The sequence below is a fragment of the Schistocerca gregaria genome, unplaced genomic scaffold (assembly GCF_023897955.1).
Source record: "Schistocerca gregaria isolate iqSchGreg1 unplaced genomic scaffold, iqSchGreg1.2 ptg000397l, whole genome shotgun sequence".
NCBI lineage: Eukaryota > Metazoa > Arthropoda > Insecta > Orthoptera > Acrididae > Schistocerca > Schistocerca gregaria.
The window spans coordinates 3379136-3387492 of record NW_026061836.1 but is presented as its reverse complement, the minus strand read 5'-3'; positions in this window follow the sequence as shown (position 1 = coordinate 3387492).

Genomic DNA, 8357 nt, shown 5'->3' with positions numbered 1-8357 from the left:
ATTGACTTTTTAGGGGGCTTTGGTGCCTTGGACTTGAGCTAGGACCTTAAGATTCTGCATGAAAGGAGGACTAGCAGCTGAGCTGCACGGGAGAATCTGAAAAGTGTTGATATGCAGTAAAAACCTGAAAAATCCGTTCGTTATCGTCATTTTTTTATCGAATCGTCATAAGGCCAGATCGTCACATTGGCCGCTCTTCTCTCTGAAATGGTTGTACTTATCGTATGCAAAGATATGACGTGTGCTGCGGTATGCGGAGACACTAAAATCACCATAGTAAAACACAGATGAAGCATCTAATTTAATGTAATAGCCAGTAAGAAGTAGTACAATTCAAGTTTTAGGTATCGATTATGGACTTTATAGCTGGCTTTGGTGCCTTGGACATAAGCTAGGACCTTAAGAATCTGCATGAAAGGAGGACTAGCAGCCGAGTTGCACGGGAGAATGTGAAAAGTGTTCATATGTAGTAAAAACCTGAGAAATCCGTCCGTATTCGTCATTTGTTACCGAATCGACTTAAAGCCAGATCGTCACATTGGTCGCTCTTCTCTCTGAAACGGTTGTACTTATCGACTGCAAAGCTATGTCGCGTGCTGCGGTATCCGGAGACACTAAAAGCACCATAGTAGAACACAGATGAAGGTTCTAAGTTGATGTAATAGCCAGTAAGAAGTAGTCCAATTCAAGTTTTAGGTATCGATTATTGACTTTTTATCTGGCTTTGGTGCCTTGGACATGAGCTAGGACCTTAAGGTTCTGCATGAAAGGAGGACTAGCAGCGGAGTTGCACGGGACTATGTGAAAAGTGTTCATATGTAGTAAAAACCTAGAAATCCATCCGTTTTCGTCATTTGTTATCGAATCGACTTAAAGCCAGATCGTCACATTGGTCGCTCTTCTCTCTGAAACGATTGTACTTATCGTCTGCAAAGCTATGTCGCGTGCTGCGGTATGCGGAGACACTAAAAGCACCGTAGTAGAACACAGATGAAGGTTCTAAGTTGATGTAATAGCCAGTAAGAAGTAGACCAATTCAAGTTTTAGGTATCGATTATTGACTTTTTAGCTGGCTTTGGTTCCTTGGACATGAGCTAGGACCTTAAGATTCTGCATGAAAGGATGACTAGCTGCCGAGTTGCACGGGAGAATGTGAAAAGTGTTCACATGTAGTAAAAACCTGAGAAATCCGTCCGTTTTCGTCATTTGTTATCGACTCGACTTAAAGCCAGATCTTCACATTGGCCGCTCTTCTCTCTGAAACGGTCCTAATTATCGTCTGCAAAGCTATGTCTCGTGCTCCGGTATGCGGAGACACTAAAAGCACCATAGTAGAAAACAAGATGAAGCTTGTAAGTTGATGTAATAGCCAGTAAGATATAGTACAATTCATTTTTTAGGTATCCATTATTGACTTTTTAGCTGGCTTTGGTGCCTTGGACATGAGCTAGGACCCTAAGATTCTGCATGAAAGGAGGACTAGCAGCAGAGTTGCACGGGACAATGTGAAAAGTGTTCATATGTAGTAAAAACCTAGAAATCCATCCGTTTTCGTCATTTGTTATCGAATCGACTTAAAGCCAGATCGTCACATTGGTCGCTCTTCTCTCTGAAACGATTGTACTTATCGTCTGCAAAGCTATGTCTCGTGCTCCGGTATGCGGAGACACTAAAAGCACCATAGTAGAAAACAAGATGAAGCTTGTAAGTTGATGTAATAGCCAGTAAGATATAGTACAATTCATTTTTTAGGTATCCATTATTGGCTTTTTAGCTGGCTTTGGTGCCTTGGACATGAGCTAGGACCTTAAGATTCTGCATGAAAGGAGGACTAGCAGCCGAGTTGCACGGAAGAATGTGGAATGTGTTCATATGTAGTAAAAACCTAGAAATCCGTTCGTTTCCGTCATTTGTTATCGAATCGACTTAAAGCCATATCGTCACATTGGCCGCATTTATGTCTAAAACGATTGTACTTATCGTATGCAAAGCTATGTCGCGTGCTGCGGTATGTGGAGACACTAAAAGCATCATAGTAGAACACAGATGAAGCTTCTAAGTTGATGTAATAGATAGTAAGAAGTAGTACAATTCAAGTTTTAGGTATCGATTATTGACTTTATAGCTATCTTTGGTGCCTTGTACATGAGCTAGGACCTTAAGATTCTTCATGAAAGGAGGACTAGCAGCTGATTTGCACGGGAGAATGTGAAAAGTGTTCATATGTAGTAAAAACCTGAGAAATCCGTCCGTTTTCGTCATTTGTTATCGACTCGACTTAAAGCCAGATCTTCACATTGGCCGCTCTTCTCTCTTAAACGGTTGTACTTATCGTCTGCAGAGCTATGACGTGTGCTGCGGTATGCGGAGACACTAAAACCACCATAGTAAAACACAGATGAAGCTTCTAAGTTGATGTAATAGCCAGTAAGATATAGTACAATTCTAGTTTTAGGTATCGATAATTGACTTCTTAGCTGGCTTTGGTGCCTTGGACATGAGCTCGGACGTTAAGATTCTGCATGAAAGGAGGACTAGCAGCCGCGTTGCACGGGAGAATGTGAGAAGTGTTCATATGTAGTAAAAACCTGAGAATTCCGTTCTTTTTCGTCATTTGTTATCGAATCGACTTAAAGCCAGAATGTCACATTTGCCGCTCTTCTCTCAGAAACGGTTGTACTTATCGTCTGCAAAGCTATGACGTGTGCTGCGGTATGCGGAGACACTAAAGCCACAATAGTAAAACACAGATGAAGCATCTAATTTAATGTAATAGCCAGTAAGAAGTAGTACAATTCAAGTTTTAGGTATCGATTATTGACTTTTTAGCTGGCTTTTTTGCCTTGGACATGAGCTAGGACCTTAAGATTCTGCATGAAAGGAGAACTAGCAGCCGAGTTGCACGGGAGAATGTGAAAAGTGTTCACATGTAGTAAAAACCTGAGAAATCCGTCCGTTTTCGTCATTTGTTATCGAATCGACTTAAAGCCAAATCGTCACATTGGCCTCTCTTCTCTCTGAAATGGTTGTACTTATCGTCTGCAAAGCTATGTCGCGTGCTGCGGTATGTGGAAATACTAAAAGCACCATAGCAGAACACAGATGAAGCTTCTATGTTGATGTAATAGCCAGTAAGAAGTAGTACAATTCAAGTATTAGGTATCGATTATTGACATTTTAGCTGGCTTTGGTGCGGTTGGACATGAGCTAGGACCTTAAGATTCTGCATGAAAAGAGAACTAGCAGCCGAGTTGCACGGCAGAATGTGAAAAGTGTTCATATGTAGTAAAAACCTGAGAAATCCGTCCGTTTTCGTCATTTGTTATCGAATCGACTTAAAACCAGAATGTCACACTTGCCGCTCTTCTCTCTGAAACGGTTGTACTTATCGTCTGCAAAGCTAACACGTGTGCTGCGGTATGCGGAGACACTAAAACCACCATAGTAAAACACAGATGAAGCATCTAATTTAATGTAATAGCCAGTAAGAAGTAGTACAATTCAAGTTTTAGTTATCGAGTATTGACGTTTTAGCTGGCTTTGGTTCCTTGGACATGAGCTAGGACCTTAAGATTCTGCATGAAAGGAGGACTAGCTGCCGAGTTGCACGGGAGAATGTGAAAAGTGTTCATATGTAGTAAAAACCTGAGAAATCCGTCCGTTTTCGTCATTTGTTATCGAATCGACTTAAAACCAGAATGTCACACTTGCCGCTCATCTCTCTGAAACGGTTGTACTTATCGTCTGCAAAGCTAAGACGTGTGCTGCGGTATGCGGAGACACTAAAACCACCATAGTAAAACACAGATGAAGCATCTAATTTAATGTAATAGCCAGTAAGAAGTAGTACAATTCAAGTTTTAGTTATCGATTATTGACTTTTTAGCTGGCTTTGGTTCCTTGGACATGAGCTAGGACCTTAAGATTCTGCATGAAAGGAGGACTAGCTGCCGAGTTGCACGGGAGAATGTGAAAAGTGTTCATATGTAGTAATAACCTAGAAATCCGTCCGTTTTCGTCATTTGTTATCGAATCGACTTAAAGCCAGATCGTCACATTGGCCGCATTTCTGTCTAAAAAGGTTGTACTTATCGTCTGCAAAGCTATGTCGCGTGCTGCGGTATGCGGAGACACTTAAAGCACCATAGTAGAACACAGATGAAGCTTCTAAGTTGATGTAATAGCCAGTAAGAAGTAGTACAATTCAAGTTTTAGGTATCGATTATTGACCTTTTAGCTGGCTTTGGTGCGTTTGGACATGAGCTAGGACCTTAAGATTCTGCATGAAAGGAGAACTAGCAGCCGAGTTGCACGGGAGAATGTGAAAAGTGTTCATATGTAGTAAAAACCTGAGAAATCCATCCGTTTTCGTCATTTGTTATCGAATCGACTTAAAGCCAAATCGTCACATTGGCCTCTCTTCTCTCTGAAACGGTTGTACTTATCGTCTGCAAAGCTATGTCGCGTGCTGCGGTATGTGGAGAACTAAAAGCACCATAGTAGAACACAGATGAAGCTTCTATGTTGATGTAATAGCCAGTAAGAAGTAGTACTATTCAAGTTTTAGGTATCGACTATTGACTTTTTAGCTGGCTTTGGTGCGTTTGGACATGAGCTAGGACCTTAAGATTCTGCATGAAAGGAGAACTAGCAGCCGAGTTGCACGGAAGAATGTGAAAAGTGTTCATATGCAGTAAAAACCCGAAAAATCCGTTCGTTATCGTAATTTGTTATCGAATCGACTTAAAGCCAGATCGTCACATTGGCCGCTCTTCTCTCTGAAATGGTTGTACTTATCGTCTGCAATGCTATGACGTGTGCTGTGGTTTGAAGAGACTCTAAAACCAACATAGTAAAACACAGATGAAGCATCTAATTAAATGTAATGTCCTGTAAGAAGTAGTACAATTCAAGTTTTAGGTATCGATTATGGACTTTTTAGCTGGCTTTGGCGCCTTGGGCATGAGCTGGGACCTTAAGAATCTGTATGAAAGGAGGACTGGCAGCCGAGTTGCACGGGAGAATGTGAAAAGTGTTCATATGTAGGAAAAACCTGAGAAATCCGTCCGTATTCGTCATTTGTTATCGAATCGACTGTAAACCAGATCGTCACATTGGTCGCTCTTCTCTCTGAAACGATTGTACTTATCGTCTGCAAAGCTAAGTCGCGTGCTGCGGTACGAGGAGACAGTAAAAGCACCATAGTAGAACACAGATGAGGGTTCTAAGTTGATGTAATAGCCAGTAAGAAGTAGTCCAATTCAAGTTTTATTTATCCATTATTGACTTTTTAGCTGGCTTTGGTGCCTTGGACATGAGGTAGGACCTTAAGATTCTGCATGAAAGGAGGTCTAGCAGCCGAGTTGCACTGGAGACTGTGAAAAGTGTTCATATGTAGTAAAAACCTGAGAAATCCGTCCGTTTTCGTCATTTGTTATCGAATCGAATTAAAGCCAGTTCGACACTTTGGCCTCTCTTCTCTCTGAAACGGTTGTACTTATCGTCTGCAAAGCTATGATGTGTGTTGCGGTATGCGGAGACACTAAGAGCACCATAGTAGAACACACATGAAGCTTCTAAGAAGGTGTAATAGCCAGTAAGAAGTAGTACAATTCAAGTTTTATTTATGGATTATTGATTTTTTACCCTTCTTTGTTGCCTTCGACATGAGCTAGGAACTTAAGATTTTGCATGAAAGGAGGACTAGCAGCCGAGTTGCACGGGAGAATGTGAAAAGTGTTCATATGTATTAAAAACCTGAGAAATCCGTCCGTTTTCGTCATTTGTTTTCGAATCGACTTAAAGCCAGATCGTCACGTTGTCGCCCTTCTGTCTGAAACGGTTGTACTTATCGTTTGCAAAGCTATGTCGCGTGCTGCGGTATGCTGACACACTAAAAGCACCATAGTGGAACACATATGAAGCTTCTAAGTTGATGTAATAGCCAGTAAGAAGTAGTCCAATTCAAGTTTTAGGTATCCATTATTGACTTTTTAACCTTCTTTGGTGCCCTGGACATGAGGTAGGACCTTAAGATTCAGCATGAAAGGAGGACTAGCAGCCGAGTTGCACGGAAGAATGTGAAAAGTGTTCATATGTAGTAAAAACCTGAGAAATCCATCCGTCTTCGTCATTTGTTATCGAATCGACTTAAAGCCAGGTCCTTACATTGGCCGCTCTTCTCTCTGAAACGGTTGTACTTATCGTCTCCAAAGCTATGTCGCGTGCTGCGGTATGCGGAGCCACTAAAAGCACCATAGTAGAACACAGATGAAGCTTCTAGGTTGATGTAATAGCCAGTTAGAAGTAGTACAATTCAAGTTTTAGATATCGATTATTGACTATTTACCCTACTTTGGTGCCTTGGACATGAGCTAGGAACTCAAGATTTTGCACGAAAGGAGGACTAACAGCCGCGTTGCCTTGGACATGAGCTATGACCTTACGATTTTGCATGAGTGGTTGTCTAGAATACGCGTTGCACGGGGGAATGTGAAAAGTGTTCATACGTAGTGAAAACCTCAGAAATGTGCCCGTTTTCGTCATTTGCTATCGAATCGACTTAATGCCAGATCGTCATATTGCCCGCTCTTCTCTCTGAAACGGTTACGTTTATCGTGTGCAAGGCTATATAGCGTGCTGCGGTATGCGGAGACACTAAATGCACTATAATAGAACACAGAAGAAGCTTCTAATTTGATGTGATAATGAGTACGAAGCAGTACAATTCAAATTTTAGTTATCGATTATTGACATTTTCGAAGGCTTTGGTGCCTTGGATATGAGCTAGGACCTTAAGATTTTGCATGTAGGGAGGTCTAGCAGCCGCGTTGCACGGGGGAATGTGAAACGTGTTCATTTGTAGTGGCAACCTGAGAAATTCGCACGTATTCGTCATTTGCTATCGAATCGACTTAATGCCAGATCGTCACATTGGCCACACGTCTCTCTTTAACGATTATATTTATCGTGTGCAAAGCTATGTCGCGTGCTGCGGTATGCGGAGACACTAAAAGCAATATATTAGAGCACAGAAGAAGCTTCTAATTTGATGTGATAGCCAGTACGAAGCAGTAAAATTCAAGTTTTATTTATCGTTTATTGACTTTTTAGACGGCTTTGGTGCCTTGGACATGAGCTAGGACCTTAAGATTTTACATGAAGGGAGGTCTGGCAGCCGCGTTGCACGGGGGAATGTGAAAACTCTTCATATGTAGTGAAAACGTGAGCAATCCTCGGGTTTTCGTCACTTGCTATTGAATCGACGTAATGCCAGATCGTCATATTGGCCGCTCTTCTATCAGAAACGGCTTTATTTATCATGTGGAAAAAGATGTCGCGTGCTGCGATATGCGGAGACACTAGTAGCACCATAATAGAACACAGAAGAAGCTTCTAAGTTGATGTGATAAAGAGTACGAAGCAGTAAAATTCAAGTTTTAGTTATCGATTATTGACTATTTCGACGGATTTGGTGCTTTGGAGATGAGCTATGACCTTAAGATTTGGCATGAAGGGAGGTCTAGCAGCCGCGTTGCACGGGGGAATGTGAAAAGTGTTCATTTGTGGTGAAAAGCTGAGATATCTGCACGTTTTCGTCATTTGCTATCGATTCTACTTAATGCCAGATCGTCATATTGGCGACACTTCTCTCTTTAACGGTTATATTTATCGTCTGCAAAGCTATGTCGTGTGCTGCGGTACGAGGAGACAGTAAAAGCACCATAGTAAAACACAGATGAAGCTTCTAAGTTGATATAATAGCCAGTTAGAAGTAGTACAATTCAAGCTTTAGTTATCGATTATTGACTTTTTACCCTTCTTTGGTGCCTTGGACATGAGCTAGGACCTTAACATTGTGCATGAAAGGAAGACCAGCAGCCGAGTTGCACGGGAGAATGTGAAAAGTGTTCATATGTAGTAAAAACCTGAGAAATCCGTCCGTGTTCGTCATTTGCTATCGAATCGACTTAATCCCAGATCGTCACATTGGCCACACGTCTCTCTTTAACGTTTATATTTATCGTGTGCAAAGCTATGTCGCGTGCTGCCGTATGCGGAGACACTGAAAGCAATATATTAGAACACAGAAGAAGCTTCTAAGTTGATGTGATAGCCAGTACGAAGCAGTAAAATTCAAGTTTTATTTATTGTTTATTGACTTTTTAGACGGCTTTGGTGCCTTTGACATGAGCTAGGACCTTAAGATTTTGCATGAAGGGAGGTCTAGCTGCCGCGTTGCACGGGGAATGAGAAAAGTGTCCATATGTAGTGAAAACCTGTGAAATACGCACGTTTTCGTCATTTGCTATCGAATCCACTTAATGCCAGATCGTAATATTGGCCGCTTTTCTCTC